The 16,756-nt window shown below is 44.4% G+C and overlaps 1 protein-coding gene across 1 annotated transcript in view; it reads right to left on the bottom strand.

Annotated features, from left to right (window-relative positions):
• The window catches only part of P2RY8 (P2Y receptor family member 8), a 78,967-nt gene extending 62,785 nt beyond the window's left edge, over positions 1 to 16,182 (bottom strand). The window contains exon 1 of the mRNA XM_063444284.1: positions 16,082 to 16,182. The gene's annotated coding sequence lies outside the window, so the exon portion shown is untranslated. The remainder of the gene's footprint in view (positions 1 to 16,081) is intronic.
• Positions 16,183 to 16,756: the final 574 nt, after the last annotated feature.

Below are 16,756 nucleotides of genomic sequence, written 5' to 3'. Positions count from 1 at the left end.
TGTTTAATGACTATTTGGGAGAAGAGTAAAGGCAAGCTTTAAGGTCTTTCTTGAATTAACCCTTTCATGCCAGTTGATGGAATTATCCCATCATACAGACTTTTACCAGAAAGAACTGTTTCACTCTATACCTACAGCTCAGGTCTGTCAGCTGGGGTCAGAATTAGTGGCCTCATGCAAATTGATAAGCTACAGGAAACTCTCAAAATAAGTATTGCATTCAGCCACATGTCATCAATAATGTCATTGGTGTTATGTTCATTAGAGAACAAATCCAAACAAATCTGACTGCATGCCCTCTGCAGCAGCTTCACACACTACAGAGAGTGATTGTCGCTGGGCTCTGCGTGTTACCCTGCAACGATCAGTGTGTGATGAGACTGTCAGAGAGCTTCAGCTTATACCATGATAGCCTCTTATGATATGATTTATCAGCTGAGAGGGATATGTACTCTCTCATCCTGTAATTGCACAATACAAGGCTCTATAATTCCAGATAGTAGATAATAGAGATTATGCTTAGAGTTATGGTTAGTGATAGAGTTGGAGATAATGTATTTAGGGTTAGGGGTGTTTGAAAAATAGTGGATGATTTAGATTTAAGAAATACCTTCCTTTAAAAGATAAACGCCAGTCCATAATGAGGTAATTATAGTATCTGGTAGTCTTGGGCACCATCTTCCCTGTTGGGCTTAAACCATTTTCAAACAGTTTAACCGCAAAGTGCCTTTGACGGTGCCCATCCTACAGGGATCCCCTGGACTGCCAAGGAAGGGGAAGCATGACTGCTGCCCATAGTAAGTGGTCGGATAGAGAGGAATACAAATGTTGCAATATGAGACAGGATAAAAAGGGTATAAGAGGGGAGGGTACTCACCATTGGAAAAAGGAACTGGAGGATCAGGTGTTTTCCTACCCACCCCACAGGCTCGGTGCAAGGATTTTTGCCGCCGTAGGCAAAATAAAAATTTGCCACCCCCCCATGTGACATCACAATGCCCCACCCATATGATCTGCCATATGAACCAACGCCAGTGATGTACACAGTGTGTGTTTACATTAAAAAGCCTGCAGGGACAGGCTATAGACACCAGAACCACTACATTAAGCTGCAGTGGTTCTGGGGTCTATAGTGTCCCTTTAATGTGCGGTAACTTAGAGATTAGTGTCACTGATAATATACTAGATTGCCTACTTACAACCAAAAAACAAACAAGAGTCCTGCGCATCTGTAAAATCTGGTTGGAATCGATCGTCACTGTTAAATCTTCTTAATTTCTTCTTCTCTTCAGTTGATTGATTTATACGTCTTTTGTATATATAGTCGTGGGCCAAATTTGCTTGCCACATTAATATATGTCTATATTAATGAAAAGTACTAATACGCAATCTGACTTACAACACACAAACGTCAGCAAGTGATGGAAAAAGCACCCTACTTACAACCAGATGGGGATGATGATGGGCTCTGGTGGCAGTCTGGATCCACTGGTCTGGTGTAGAACAGACTCTCTGGAGGCTGTTTGTAACTGTGGTCACAAAATGTCCTGGGGGAATGGGAAGCAGCTCAAATGTTTTGGTGCCCCTTACACAGCTCAAGGTTTGGGCCCCCAGGGTCTGACGGTGAGTATGCCCATAAGGCCCACCCATAAGTCCACCTACATGTTCCACCCATGCGTTCACTCACAGGGAGTGGAGTGTGTAGGGGATGTGTTATGTGTTATTGTAGAGGATTTAAACATTGTGCTTATGGAATGTAGTGTATAGGGATACCAGTTTGTGTAGCTGATGCAGTGTGTGTGTGTGTGTGTGTGTGTGTGTAGTGGATGCAGTGTGTTTTTGTGTAAGGGATAGAGCAGTGCATGTTTGTGTGTAAGGGTTGCATTGTGTGAATCTGTGTTTGTATGTGTAAGGGATGCAAGGTGTGTTTCTGTGTATGTAAGGGATGCAGTGTGTGTGTCTGTGAGGGGTGCATTGAGTGTGTGTAAGGGGTGCATTGAGTGTGTAAGAGATGCATTGTGTTTCTGTGTGTGTGTAAGAGGAGTGTGTGTTTGTGTGTTTGTAAGGGATGCAGTGTGTGTTTCTGTGTGTAAGGGATGCATTGTATGTTTCTGTGTATGTGTCCAAGGGATGCATTGTATTTGTGTGTAAGGGTTGCATTGTGTGTGTATGTGTTCGTGTAATGGATGCATTGTGCGTTTCTCTGTGTGTAAGGGAAGCATGGTGTGTTTCTGTGTGTGTAGGGATGCATTATGTGTTTCGGGATATGTTTAGGAAAGCAATGTGTGTGTGTGTGTGTGTAGTGTAAAAGAGAGAGTTTGTGGTGTAGGATAGGGGCTGAGTCCCCATTGTGCTTCTCTTTCCCCCCTTCCTCAGCCTCTCTCCCCTCTTGTCCCTTACTGCTCTCCCCTCCTGTCACTTAGAGCTCTCCCCTCATGTCCCTTAGTGCTCTCCCCTGCCCCACTGTCCATTAGTGAGCTCCCCTGTCCCTTAGTGAGCTTCCCTGTCCCTAGTGATATCCCTTAGTGGTCTCTCCTCTCCTCCTCTGTCCCTTAGTGGTCTCTCATCTCCCCCACCCCATTAGTGGTCTCTCCTCTCCCTTTCCCTCACCCCCTTAGTGGTTTCTACTCTCCTCTCCCGCCTCGCTTAGTGGTCTCTCCTCTTCTTCCCCCTTTCCATTAGTGGTCTCTCCTTTGCCCCCTCTCCTTTAGTGGTCTCTACTCTCATTTGCCCCACCCCAGGTGTGCCCCCCCCTTTCCATTAGTGCTCTCTCCTTCCCCCCTTTCCATTAGTGGTCTCTCTCCTCCCCCCCCCTATTAGTGGTCTCTCCTCTCGCTCCAAGTGGTCTCTCCTCTCCCCCCTTGTTGTCTCCCCTCCCTCCCACTCTTAGTGGTCTCTCCTCTCCTCCACCCTTATTGGCTCTCCCCCCCCCCCCCCAGTGGTCTCTCTATAGAGTGGTCAGCATTTGAGGGACCGGCGTTCCTAAGTCGCCTATAGGATGCACCGGCCCTGCCCTCCCACACATGCATTTGTCATTTTTGGTGTTTTTCTCTGTTGGGTTGTTTGTTCTGGTCTTTTTGACACAGCAAAGGTGGAGTTCCTGGCCAATGCAATTGATTCACATGCCAAGTCAGCTTGGGGAACCACAGTCTGCTAGGGCTGATGGTGGAAGGCAGACTGTATAGGACTCTGGAAGAACATGGAGTATCTGTCTGTTGGGTAGTTTGTCAGGGTACCTTGTGTGGTGTATCACCAAATTAATATAAATATTACACAAGGTTAGTCTACATTAAAAGGTATTTATTTAGAAGGCAACAACACAATACTATAAATGTATCACAAACACACAGCCCAGACCCACGGAGCAACAACCCTTTTAAATCTATCTATCTATATAGTAATCCCCTTCCCCACACGTTTGATCTCACCCACGGTTAGGCCTCCACATCTAGTAATGGCTCACTGCTGCAAGTCCAACATCACATCCACCAAGGAAGAAAAGGAAGCAATAGAGTGTAACATGGTTCACCAAGATAGCACATGGCGTCTGCACATCTGCTCAGTAGCACAGCCAAGAAGGAACAGAAAGGAATGAGGATAGAGGGGGGAGTGGCTATCTCTTTCCTGACTTGTAAATTACCATATCAATTACCATATCAAAGTAAAGCTTATCCCCCTGTAAGAAAGATCTACATGAACTTGATCACATGACCCTTGGTCACCATGCTAGTTTGATGACAGAATGTCACCACACCTTGTGTGCTGGCACAGATTGTGCCTTCTCCAATGTCCCTTTTCTCTCTCCATCATTTCTCACGCTGGCTGCGATAGCCCCGCCCCTTTTTTATGATGCCGCGACAGCATGACGCTAGTGACGTAATCAAACTTTTTGGGGGAGTGGCTACAAATTTACAGAGCACACTATAAAAGGGGATCCCAGGGATAAGTCATTGCACTGTTGTGGTTCTTTATAGTTTCAACAGTGCATTATTACTGTTTATATTTCTTGATTCTGACTTTGGCTACATTTGACTATTCTACCTTCTATATTTGTATTCATGCTGTTCCTGTCTTCTGGCTCCCCTGACCTTGGCTTGACCCTGTTTACTCTCTGTCCTTGTGATGTTAGCCCGGCCACTCTAAGGTCCGGTACACATTATTGTTCTACTACACACTGCGTGTTGGTTCCATATATATTCCTGACATAGTCACCCCAACAGCTGGCAGGTGGTTGGAATGCTGGCGCATTGTTTAAAGTTAATGTTAAATAAAGCTGTGGCCTTTGCCCTTATCCAATATTAAGGTGCCATGTCATTATTGGGGCAACGGGGTGGCTATTTGGGTAAGTAGTCATGTGCCTTCTGTCTCCTACTATAGCCTTGGGTTCAATGCAGAAGTATTTCATTGGGACATGATAAGAGGCACTCGCCTCCAAATGAGAAAATGCTTTTGAATGCATTCTTGGTCAAGTGGCCAAGTAAAAATACACTATATTGTTCCCTACAAATGCCAATATTAAACACTCCAAGTTGTCTTATTTTACAAATGCTATGCCATGTTGCATACAAATTGCAGTTGAGGGTGATTAATTTATCCCAGAGGTGACAAGGGCCAGTATATCAACCAGGGAAAACTGAAATGTACATGTCTGCAATTTAATTCTGTAATAGCCCACAAATCTGGTCTACAGCAGGCATGTAGAACTGCAACTCTCATGATTATCTGGCCATCTATTGCATTCAAAGAATTCTGGGAGTTGTAGACCATCAGCACCAGTGTGGTGATATTTCTGTGAGTACAAGGTTAAAGAGACCGTTTAGGCAGCATAAGCCAACTTAACCCCAGGTGCACTCTTACTGTAAGGGGTTAAACTGTTCGCGGATGGTTTAACCCCGAAGTTACCTCCATCGCCAATCTCAACTACGCCCAGGTGGCATCCAGCTTCTTAAATTTCTGTTTCAGCAAGCACTGAGTGCCACAGGGCAGTGCTGATTAGTTGCTGATTAGTTGAGAGTGATCAGCTGACTCTCTCAGCCAATCAGTGACTCCCCATTCATAAAACTGGCTTGGAAAATGTACATTTCTTTCCAAACCAGTTCAAGGGGCAACTTCAAAGTTAAACCGGTACAGGGAGTGGGGTGCTGGGAGTGGGGTTAATACAACATATATGTCATTTCTAAATATATGTACATATAACAACAACAATGATTAAATGGTTTAAGGTTTGATCCTGGGCATGGTATAGTGTCGGGTTTGGGTAGTTTCTTAAGTACATAAAAAGTGCCATAAAATGTACCATTGGACTGAATGCCCTTGTCTTTTTGTCACCAATGACTTCCCATGCTCATATATTTAACTACAAGTCATTGAATTTTGTTAAGTAGTGTGGGTTCTGATGCAATGCAAAACCACTGATGTGCCTTTTAACACCATAGTGAGTGTGAAATAACATCAATAGCAAATACATGTATAAAGTTTTTTTTGTTTAATCCTGAAAGTACTGTTTCTGTATCATGCTTAACCCCTTAAGGACCAAACTTCTGGAATAAAAGGGAATCATGGCATGTCACACATGTCATATGTCCTTAAGGGGTTAAAGAAAAAAATGACAGTTCAATTAAAGACTGAATGCTGTCTTCCAAAAGAGAACCAACATCACTCTGGAGGTGGATTTACTGGTTTATCAATAGTGTACAGTGGCGTACGTACCGCGGTCGCAGGGGTCGCAGCTGCGACCGGGCCCGGCACTCCAGGGGGCCCGGCCGCCCTGCGAACCCCCGCGACCGGGTAGCAGCTGCCACGCTTTGCGGCCCCGGCCCGTGCGGCAAACCGCCGGGGCCGCATGTTAAGGGGTTCATCGGGTGGCCCATGATGTCAGGGCCACCCGATGGACATGGATTGTAAGGGGGCCCGTTCTGCGCTGGGCACTTCAAGAGCACGACCGGGCCCCCTGTGATTACATCATCACGGCTGGGAGGAAGTGACCGCACGTCACTCCTCCCAGCATACTGAGAGCCCGCGCGGGAGGAAACCGAAAGGAGGAGGGAGTCAGAGTGGGAACTCTGACTCCCATCAGGCTGAGCCACCACTGGACCCCAGGGAAAGTCACACATGGTAGGAAACATTTTGTGTATTTGTGTCTATGTATGTCTTTGTGTCTGTGTGTATGTGTGTCTGTATCTCTGTATGTGTGTGTGTCTGTGTCTCTGTATGTGTGTGTGTCTGTGTCTCTGTATGTGTGTATGTCTGTATCTCTGTATGTGTGTATGTATGTGTCTCTGTATGTGTGTATGTATGTGTGTATGTCTGTGTCTCTGTATGTGTGTATGTCTGTCTGTGTCTCTGTATGTGTGTATGTCTGTCTGTGTCTCTGTATGTGTGTATGTATGTGTGTGTCTGTGTCTGTGTATGTGTCTGTCTCTGTATGTATGTGTGTCTGTGTCTCTGTGTGTGTGTATCCGTATGTATGTCTGTGTGTGTATCCGTATGTATGTCTTTGTATGTGTGTGTCTGTCTGTGTCTCTGTGTGTATGTATGTCTGTGTCTTTGTCTCTGTGTGTGTGTGTGTGTGTGTGTATCTGTACGTATGTCTGTGTATGTATGTTTGTGTCTCTGTGTGTGTGTGTGTGTATGATTGTGTGTCTGTGTGTATGTGTGTGTCTGTCTCTGTATGTGTGTATCTGTATGTATGTCTGTGTGTGTCTGTGTCTCTGTATGTGTGTATGTCTCTGTATGTGTCTGTGTGTGTCTCTGTATGTGTCTCTGTATGTGTCTGTGTGTGTCTCCGTATGTATGTGTGTGTGTGTCTCTGTATGTATGTGTCTGCGTGTGTGTCTCTGTATGTATGTGTCTGCGTGTGTGTCTCTGTATGTATGTGTCTGCATGTGTGTATGTATGTATGTGTCTGCATGTGTGTATGTATGTATGTGTCTGTCGGGGGTGTGTGTATGTGTTTGTATGTATGTGTCGGGGGGGGGCACAGTCAGGGAGGAGTGGGTCAGGGTAGGGGGGGCCCACGGATCAGTTTCGCACCGGGGCCCCATGGAGTGTGTGTACGCCACTGATAGTGTACATGGTTGCAATGTGAACTAAACCTGTCTCTTTGACAAGCCCTACTAATTTAGGTGACTATAGTGTTCCTTTAAGTTTAGCATTGATACATTGTTTTTCATTCATAAGCTGATAATGTACTTTATTGTATGTATGACCTTTATTTCTATCCATTGTCTGCATTGTTCCTTATCATTACTGGAGAGTTTATCATGAGGAGCCATATACTAAACGGGATGCACTTCTAACCTTAACAGGAGGCACTCTCAAGGGATAACTGCTATTCTAAGAACAGTAAGCAATGTATTACCTTGAACAACACTCTGGCATGAACTACGCTATATACTGTATTGTTGACCAATACTGAATGTATTTGTTGTGTAAACCTTTTACAATTGACACTTGAGATCTTTACTGCTAATGTACTGCTCATTTGTCCAAATTCTTAAATTGTAAACTTGAAAAATTCATAATAAAAAAATAAAGAGAAGTCAGATCTGTTAGTATGAAAACTAGTGGTGATTATGGGGTCTACCCATTTAATGAGTTGTTTCAATTTTCCAATGACTGTTGACACTGACAACAAACAATTAACAAAGCATACCTCCCAACATCGGCAGTCCCATAATCAGGACGCCGATGAGAAGGGGTGGACCAAATGGTCAGATCACTGGCGAAGCCCAAAATGAGGTGTCCGTCAAGAAAAGGAGTCTGTCCGCCAACAGTACTGGCAGGTTAGCTTGCTGTAAATATACACCAAGCTACCTGCTGATAATTTTAGCCAGCCCACTGAGGGCTGACGCGTTTCAGTGCTACCTGCAGGATCCTTATGCCCTGAACATAGTGTGAGAGCGTCTTATGATGTGCTCACGCTATTATTGTTAGGGACATTTTCCTGGTGTCCCCAAAAGTGAGACTCCAGGAAACTAAGGTGGCACGGTGGGATAGCACCCAAAAATCGGAACAGTCCTGCCAAATGCAGGACTACTGGATGCATGATAAAGTCTACTATTGTGTGCAACTTAACAGCCCAAACTGGATGTAGCAATCTACAAGCAGATTATTTTGTAAACATTAGTTTCCTTGCATACAATGAAACAAAATAAATTTTTCAAGTCAGGAATTTTTCAAATTAAAGAATTGTACAATGGAGATCATTAAATATAAATAAATTTAAAAAGGGGATAATGCACATAAAATGGGAGGGATTGTTATTTCTGGCACTAAATGACAACATATGGTTATTTTATTTTCCAGGTAATCTTTTAAAGTGCCTTAATTTGTGAATATATGTCCACGTACTTTTGTTGGCTTAAGGCAGTAGAGGAGAGTCTAAGGGGGTTCACATCTTAGAGAGAGGGGTTATGGAGATTGTTAGGGGCATGAATATTAGGAAGTCTTCTGGCTTGGTAAGAATTAACTTTTTGGAGAAAATGCAATGTTCATGACACTGGGGACCATCTGGCATTTTAATTAACCTTTGCTATCTCCCCACAAAATGCATAGGGGAAGCTGCATTTCTTTTAATTATTATGTTTGGAAGTTGGAAATTGAGATACCAATGCACACTACTTAGCAAACATGGACTAACCAAGCATATTTGAACCTCAGCTGAATATTTTTGGATAACATTTAAAATTATTTCATATTTAGAAAAATAATATATTTTGATATTTTTTGATATACTGATTCTTTTTTAAATATATTATATTTTTTTTTATATTGTAATATTTTGAAAAAAAATGTTTATCCACACATATTAAACCATTTGAAAGGTTTATTCGGAAGTATTTAAGCAACACTGAATAGTAAGAATTTGGGCCTACGTCATATAGTTGTTTTAAACTAACTCTAACACGTTTTGTTTTCAACAAAACATTCTTTAAAAATCAGTTGTCATTTAAAACATCAAAAGACACCTCTAGTTACTGTCAGTGTAACAGCCATTGGAAGTGTTTTTAACTTTTCAAGGTATTCATTGCAGTTTCTACAAAACGACACTGTTTTGCCTTTAATTGTTAAATTGACAGGACCACTGCACCCAAGCCACTTCATTGAGATGATTTGGCCTGGGTGACTTTAGTGGTACTTTAACTCTTTTTACCAGATATGTTCCACTTTCTTTTAAATTTTAAATATAGTTGAGAAATCAAAACACTGTTTAATTTCTCCACTTACTTTCATGCTTTCTCTATGGTGACTGCTAAGTGCAAAGTGCAGAGCTTACAACAATGATTGACAGGTAGCAAAGATGGAGGATCCCAGTTGCACTTTCAGTATAAAGAGGTGTGGCTTTGTACAATTCAGTTTCATTCATAATGAATCATAACTGATTAGTGCTTTATTGAAATAATAATTTTATACCTTTCATGGTAGTTTACCTGGGGGGGGGGGAAGCCCAACATATAAGCTCCTGAGCCAATTTCTCATTGAAATTACTGGGTCCACAGTTTGAAAAAAATTATGTAAAAAGATAGTCAGGATGCTTATAGTCAGTCTGTGATAGATTGCATGTTCAGCAAAGACACTGTTTCACGTTCCACATTCTAATGCTAATGAAAGAGCAGGAAACTAGACAGATTCATGAGAAATTGTAGGTCAGATAGTCTAGTATAAAAATTATTTCTTTATAGAAAGGAAAAGTTTAAATTGATCACCAAGGGAGCAATATTCTATTTACAGATTATCCAAAAGAAGGCTAGTAACATATTGAATAAATAGGGCTGTTGACAAATTTAAATGGAGGATCTTTCCTCCAAGAGGGCACATTAGGCCTGCTTATGGATAGATAGACAGACAGACAGACAGACAGACAGACAGACAGATAAAGAGAGAGACATTTATAATATGTACACTTTAAGCTAGACAGTTTATTGCGGTTTAAAACATATTGTACACTTATAAAAATGTTCAGAGAATGTGAAATACCTAATCAATCAACATTTTTGTTCATTAAATAGTAACTTGAAGTAAATTGATAACCTGTGAATATAAGGTGAAAATATCTGATTTAAAATTATCCTTGTAGCAAATTTGTTAATCATTTGTCAGGTCAATGCAACTCACTGTTAAGTGAATAGAATAGCAACAAAACAAATGAATTTCATTCAGCATCAGTTATGTGGGCAAACTGTCATTTTGTGGTATAAAGCATTGTTGAACTTCCTGCTGTAGGCATATGCAACTGTTAATAGGTTACGAAAGAGAAAGAGTGACACAGGGGTACAACGGATATAGCTAAAGGGACACTATAGTCACCCAGACCACTTCAGCTCAATTAAGTGGTCTGAGTGTCAGGTCCCTCTAGGGTTAACCCTTCCGGACAGCCACTAGAGGTGCATCGGCAATGATTGAGGCATATTATGCCTCAATCACGCAGAGCGTCCATAGGAAAGCATTGAAAAACGCTTTCCTACGGACACTTCGAATGCGCGCGCGGCAGTGCCGCGCATGCGCATTCGGCGCCGGTGACGTCAGACAAGGATGCTGACGTTGGTGGGGGAGGAGAGGTAAGGGAGCCAGGCGGGGGAAAAGGGTGAGTAGCTGAAGGGGTTTTAACCCATTCAGCGCCACGGGAGGGGTACTATCAGGGGCGGGCTGGGCCGGGGGGCAGGGAGGCAATTGCCCCCCAGGCCGCCCTAAATCCCATTAAGATCGGCCGCGGCGGGCCGGCCCTTTAAATGCTGCAGCCGCCTGAGCGCTCTGTAAAGAGCGCTCAGGCGGCTGCAGAACAGATTCTCCCCTCCCCTCCCCTGTAGCGTGGCCGAGCTGCTCTCCGGTCCCGGCCGGAGTGATGGGAAAGTGCACGCTCAGTGTGCACCTTCCTTTCAGTCCGGCCGGTTACAGGAAACGGAAACTCCTGTTCCGCGCGGAGTTTCTGTTTCCTGTAACCGGCCGGACTGACAGGAAGTGCACACTGAGCGTGCACTTTCCCATCACTCCGGCCGGGACCGGAGAGCAGCTCGGCCACGCTACAGGGGAGGGGGTAAGAAGAAGAGGGGAGGGGGGAAGTAAGAAGAGGGGGGGGAGGGCGGGAAGTAAGAAGAGGGGAGGGAGGGGGGGAAGTAAGAAGAGGGAGGGGGGAAGTAAGAAGAGGGAGGGGGGAAGTAAGAAGAGGGGAGGGGGGAAGTAAGAAGAGGGAGGGGGGGGTGGAAGTAAGAAGAGGGGAGGGGGGGGTGGAAGTAAGAAGAGGGGAGGGGTGGGTGGAAGTAAGAAGAGGGGAGGGTGGGGGTGGAAGTAAGAAGAGGGGAGGGTGGGGGTGGAAGTAAGAAGAGGGGAGGGTGGGGGTGGAAGTAAGAAGGGGAGGGTGGGGGTGGAAGTAAGAAGAGGAGGGGGGTGGAAGTAAGAAGAGGGGAGGGGGTGGAAGTAAGAAGAGGGGAGGGGGTGGAAGTAAGAAGAGGGGAGGGTGGGGGTGGAAGTAAGAAGAGGGGAGGGTGGGGGTGGAAGTAAGAAGAGGAGGGGGGGTGGAAGTAAGAAGAGGGGAGGGGGTGGAAGTAAGAAGAGGGGAGGGGGGGTGGAAGTAAGAAGAGGGGAGGGTGGGGGTGGAAGTAAGAAGAGGGGAGGGTGGGGGTGGAAGTAAGAAGAGGGGAGCGTGGGGGTGGAAGTAAGAAGAGGAGGGGGGGTGGAAGTAAGAAGAGGGGAGGGGGGGTGGAAGTAAGAAGAGGGGAGTGGGGAAGGAGTAAGAAGAGGGGAGGGGGGAGTAAGAAGAGGGGAGGGGGGAGTAAGAAGAGGGGAGGGGGGAGTAAGGGGAGGGGAGGGGGGAGAGTAAGAAGAGGGGAGGGGAGGGGAGGGGGGGAGTAAGAAGAGGGGAGGGGGAGAGTAAGGGGAGGGGAGGGGGGAGTAAGAAGAAGGGAGGGGGGAGTAAGAGGAAGGGAGGGGGAGAGTAAGAGGAGGGGGAGTAAGGGGAGGGGAGGGGGGGAGTAAGGGGAGGGGGGAGAGGTAAGAGGAGGGGAGGGAAGGGGGAGTAAGAAGAGGGGAGGGGGGAGAGTAAGAAGAGGGAAGGGGGGGAGTAGGAAGAGGGGAGAGGGGAGTAAGAAGAGGGGGGAGTAAGAGGGGAGGGGGGAGTAAGAAGATGGGGGGAGTAAGAAGAGGCGAGGGGGGAGAGTAAGAAGAAGGGGGGAGTAAGAAAAGGGGAGGGGGGATAATAAGAGGGGGGAGTAAGAGGGGAGGGGGGTAGTAAGGGGAGGGGCGGAGTAAGGGGAGGGGCGGAGTAAGAGGAGGGGGGAGTAAAAAGAGGGGAGGGGTGAGTGTAAGAAGGAGGGGAGAAAAGAAAAAGAGGGGGTAAGAAGAAGAAGGGGGAGTAAGAAAAAGAGTGGGGAGTAAGAAGAACAAGAGTGGGAAGTAATTAGAAGAAGGGGTTAAGAAGAAGAAGGGATAAGAAGAAGGGGAGTAAGAAGAAGTAGGAGGGTTAAGAAGAAGAAGGGGGGAGTAAGAAGAAGAAGAAGAAGGGGGAGTAAGAAGAAGGAGAAGGGGGGAGTAAGAAGAAGGGGGGAGTAATAAGAAGAACAAGGGGGGAGTAAGAAGAACAAGGGGGTGGAGTAAGAAGAACAAGGGGGGAAGTAAGAAGAACACAGGGAGGAGGGGGGTAAGAAGAACACAGGGGGGGTGAGGAGAACACACAGAGGGAGGAGTGAGAAGAACACAGGGAGGGTGGAGGGGGGATGAGAAGAGCACAGGGAGGGTGGGTGAGTGTGAGAAGAGACCGCTAGGGGAGGGTGGGGGAGAGGAGAAACCACTAAGGGGCAGGGGAGAGCTCTAAGGGACAGAAGGGACAGCTCTATAGGACAGGGGGCAAGACAGGGAGCTCTTTCACACTACGCACACACACACACACACACACACACACACACAATGCATCCCTATACATACACAGAAACACACAATGCATCCCTATACATACACAGAAACACAACATGCTTCCCTTACACACCGAGAAACACACAATGCATCCATTACACACACACACACACACACACACAATGCAACCCTTACACACAAAGACAATGCATCATTTGCACACATACACAGAAACATACAATGCAAACCCTTACACACACATGCAAACACACACACTGTTTTTCTTACATACACACAGAAACACAATGCATCTCTTACACTCAATGCACACACATACAAACACACACATTGCATCCCTTATGCATACAAACACAGATTCACACAATGCATCCCTTACACACAACCAGAAACACATAATACATCCCTTATACACAAATACACACTGCATCACCTGCACAAACTGGTATCCCTATACACTACATACCATAAGCACACATATTAGATCCTCTACAATAACACATAACACATCCCCTACACACTCCACTCCCTGTGAGCGAACTCATGGGTGGGTGGAACATATAAGTGGACTTATGAGTGGGCCTTATGGGCATACTCACCGTCAGGCACTGGGGCCCAGACCTTGAGCTGTGTAAGAGGCCCCCAAAAATGGAGCTGCTTCCAATTCTCCCAGAACATTGAATTTTGTGACCACAGTTGCAAACAGCCTCCAGAGATCCTGTTCTACACCAGACCAGTGGAGCCAAACTGCAGCCCATCATCATCCTCATCTAATTGTAAGTAGGCAATCTAGTATATTATTAGTGACACTAATCTATAATTTACCTCACATTAAAGGGACACTATAGCTTAATGAAGTGGTTCTGGTGTCTATAGCTGGTCCCTGCAGGCTTTTTAATGTAAACACACACTGTGTGCAGCACTGGCGTTAGTTCATATGGCAGATCATATGGGTGGGGCATTGTGATGTCACATGGGGGGGGCGGCAAATTTATATTTTGTCTAGGGCGGCAAAAATCCTTGCACCGGCTCTGATCCTGGGCAGGTGCACCAGTGTACTGGTGACCCACAGGAGGGGAGTGCACTGATTGCACTGTACTTTCCTTCTGCCCAGACCCGTCTTGACCGCAGTGCAAGTGCCCTCTGCCCCTAATTTACAGTGGCTCACACTCACAACAAGCAGTGCCTGGAGCCCTTTGCAGAGACGGAAACAAAGAGGTTCTGCGGCAGCTAGCCGTCCTGCAAGCATTACATTAAACAGCTGTTCCCCATGCAGCCACAGGTGGCATTGTGCTGGGAGACTGTGATTACTCTTCACTTCCTCCCAGCCTACAGAGCAGCGCATGGGGGAGAGAGGAGGAGGCATGATTTAATCTTGAATAAATCCTCTAAGCAAACCTTTATAAATTTGGGGGGATCAGCTCTGTTTCCACAGTTTATTGGTGTTTACTCTGATGTCTGTATTAATATTGAGGGATGTCTAAGTAGTAACATCAGTGTGTGTCAGCAGGGCCAGCCGTTGGGGTGGGCAAGCTGTGCAGTCACGCAGGGTGCCATGACAACAGAGGCACCCGGCGGCCAACACAGCTCACAAGTTGGGTACACCAGCATATTTAATTTAAACGATTCGCTGGTGGTCCACTGGTGCGCACCAGCAGTAGGTGCAGTCAGATCATATCCTCTCCCTCGTGGTTCCGGCGCTCAGTTAGTGAGTCAGAGCACAGGCTCAGAGATTCTCAGCCTGTGCTCTGACAACATTGAAAGTCAGAGCCATGAAGGAGCGGGTATGGCAAAGAGCTACGGATTAGCATAACATCAATATCCGTTATAAAATCAGGAAAAGGTGGGCATGGATGGTGAACTGATTTGGTGGCGCAATGGGCCACTTGACTGGTTTTGCCCCCCAGGCCTAAGGCTGCCAGCCCTCCCCTGGGTACTATAGTGTCAGGAAAACCAAGCTTTAAGAAAATGTTAATCTCCCTAAAATCCCTGGGTAGGATAAACTAACAGAGCCGTGTTTTTGGGCAGGTTTAATATTTAGTACCAAACATATATCACCACATTTATTAGATGCAAAATAAAAATGTGGAACCTTTTTCTGCCACACTCAGCTCCGGATGAATATGTAATCAACTGCAGATCTGCATATTAAAATCTCAGGATGTTGTGTGGTATAAATGTTTTAATTAAGAGAGCATTTTACCAGTTTGCTACCAGTTTAACATATACAATTGTTTCCCAAACACCACCAACAAGCATGACAGAATTGCAAAATAGTTCTGTGACACTTGACTAAAGATGTTTACACCCAAATATTACATTGCTAATGCTTTCACTGAATTACTTTAAATTAGTGAATTTATATAAATAGTAATAACTAACATGTCCCGTTCCACATTATCTAAAGTGATTGAAATTTGCTGATAATGATTACATGTCTGTGTGCTATGAATGTAACAAGCAACGGTGAGTCTGTGATTTCAGTAAACACAATAAGCTTTAAGTAAGTGTGTGCAAAAATGTAACTGGCCACCCACTATTGTTGCTACGGAAAGAATAGCAAAACACTGCTAAGTACAACTATCACATATCAGGCGAATCAGTAGATTCCTACATAATTCCTTGGAATACAGTGCTTACAATACAGCTAGGAATTCTGGGTATTGATGTGGGAATGAGACCCAGAATAATTGCCTTTAATTTCATAATTATTTATATATGCATCCCATCTGCATACGTATGAGACTGTTCCGTATGCTGTAATACACAACCCTTCCTGAGCTTAATATATGGGTAAAAGAAAATACAGCAGCATTTTAGACAATCTGGGACAGCTTGAAAAATAACTTGCCCTACACAATAGGACATATTTAGAAACATTTTACTACAAAGATAGAGGAAATTGCAATGCACTGCTAAAAGGTTTTATTGTCCACATTATAATGTTGTTTTCTTTTGTTACTATGGAATGAAAAAAAAAAAAAAAAAAAAAAAGATTCACAAGATAAGATGGCCTGTTCGTCTAATCTGCAATTCTGAAATATGTTTTGTAATTCCTTTATCGAAGCATTCATTTATAAAAATGTTATCGTCTCAAAGATGAGACATCTTTAAAGGAGGAAGTACACTTTTATCTAGATATATACAGCGAATAGAATACAATGACAATAACATAGCGTGCAAATAACAGAAAAGTATTTTTGAAAAGCGTACTTACTTTGTGCACGTTCTTGACCAAAAGAGGTTTGACATATTTTCATGAGTGCAGAAAAAGTTTTGAAGCAGAGACAGGAAATTAAATTAGATTTTGCAACTAAACTTCTCAGTTCTTTGGGCAGAAGAGGTGGGGCCAGACAACACAAATTGTGGTTAATCAGTGAATGACAGTGTTGTCTTTGGTATGAAATGTGGTACATACAACCCTGGCAATGAAAAGGTTAAACTATTCATCTGATAACTAATTTGTTAGGTACGTAATTATTGTTCGGTTATATTCATCTGATGTTATGCTGGGATATAGAATTTAATAAAGTAGTTACAATTCACCAAACCACTCTGAGCTAAAACAAAGTGTCTGGCTCCCCTGTGTATACTAGTGTATTTCACACACTATGATAACTTTATACTTTGTATATTTCAGTGAAAAGTCTATATATTACCCTAGTAGTCTAACACTCACATAAAAACAAGTGTTAGAAAAATAAAATACATTGAGACCATAATAATTTGCATACAGCTATCATATAATACAACTGAATACATTCAGATCACCGTAATGGTTATGGTGCTTGGAGACACCTGGCTCTGTCTAACAGTAAACTGTCAAACTGTTTATGAACGGTTTGACACCTGTCTCTGTTAGGCATTTGTAATCCTTCCAGTCTTCACTGAT

The sequence above is a fragment of the Pelobates fuscus genome, chromosome 1 (assembly GCF_036172605.1).
Source record: "Pelobates fuscus isolate aPelFus1 chromosome 1, aPelFus1.pri, whole genome shotgun sequence".
NCBI lineage: Eukaryota > Metazoa > Chordata > Amphibia > Anura > Pelobatidae > Pelobates > Pelobates fuscus.
Note: the sequence above shows the minus strand (reverse complement) of the source record. Positions and strands in the feature narration are given on the sequence as shown.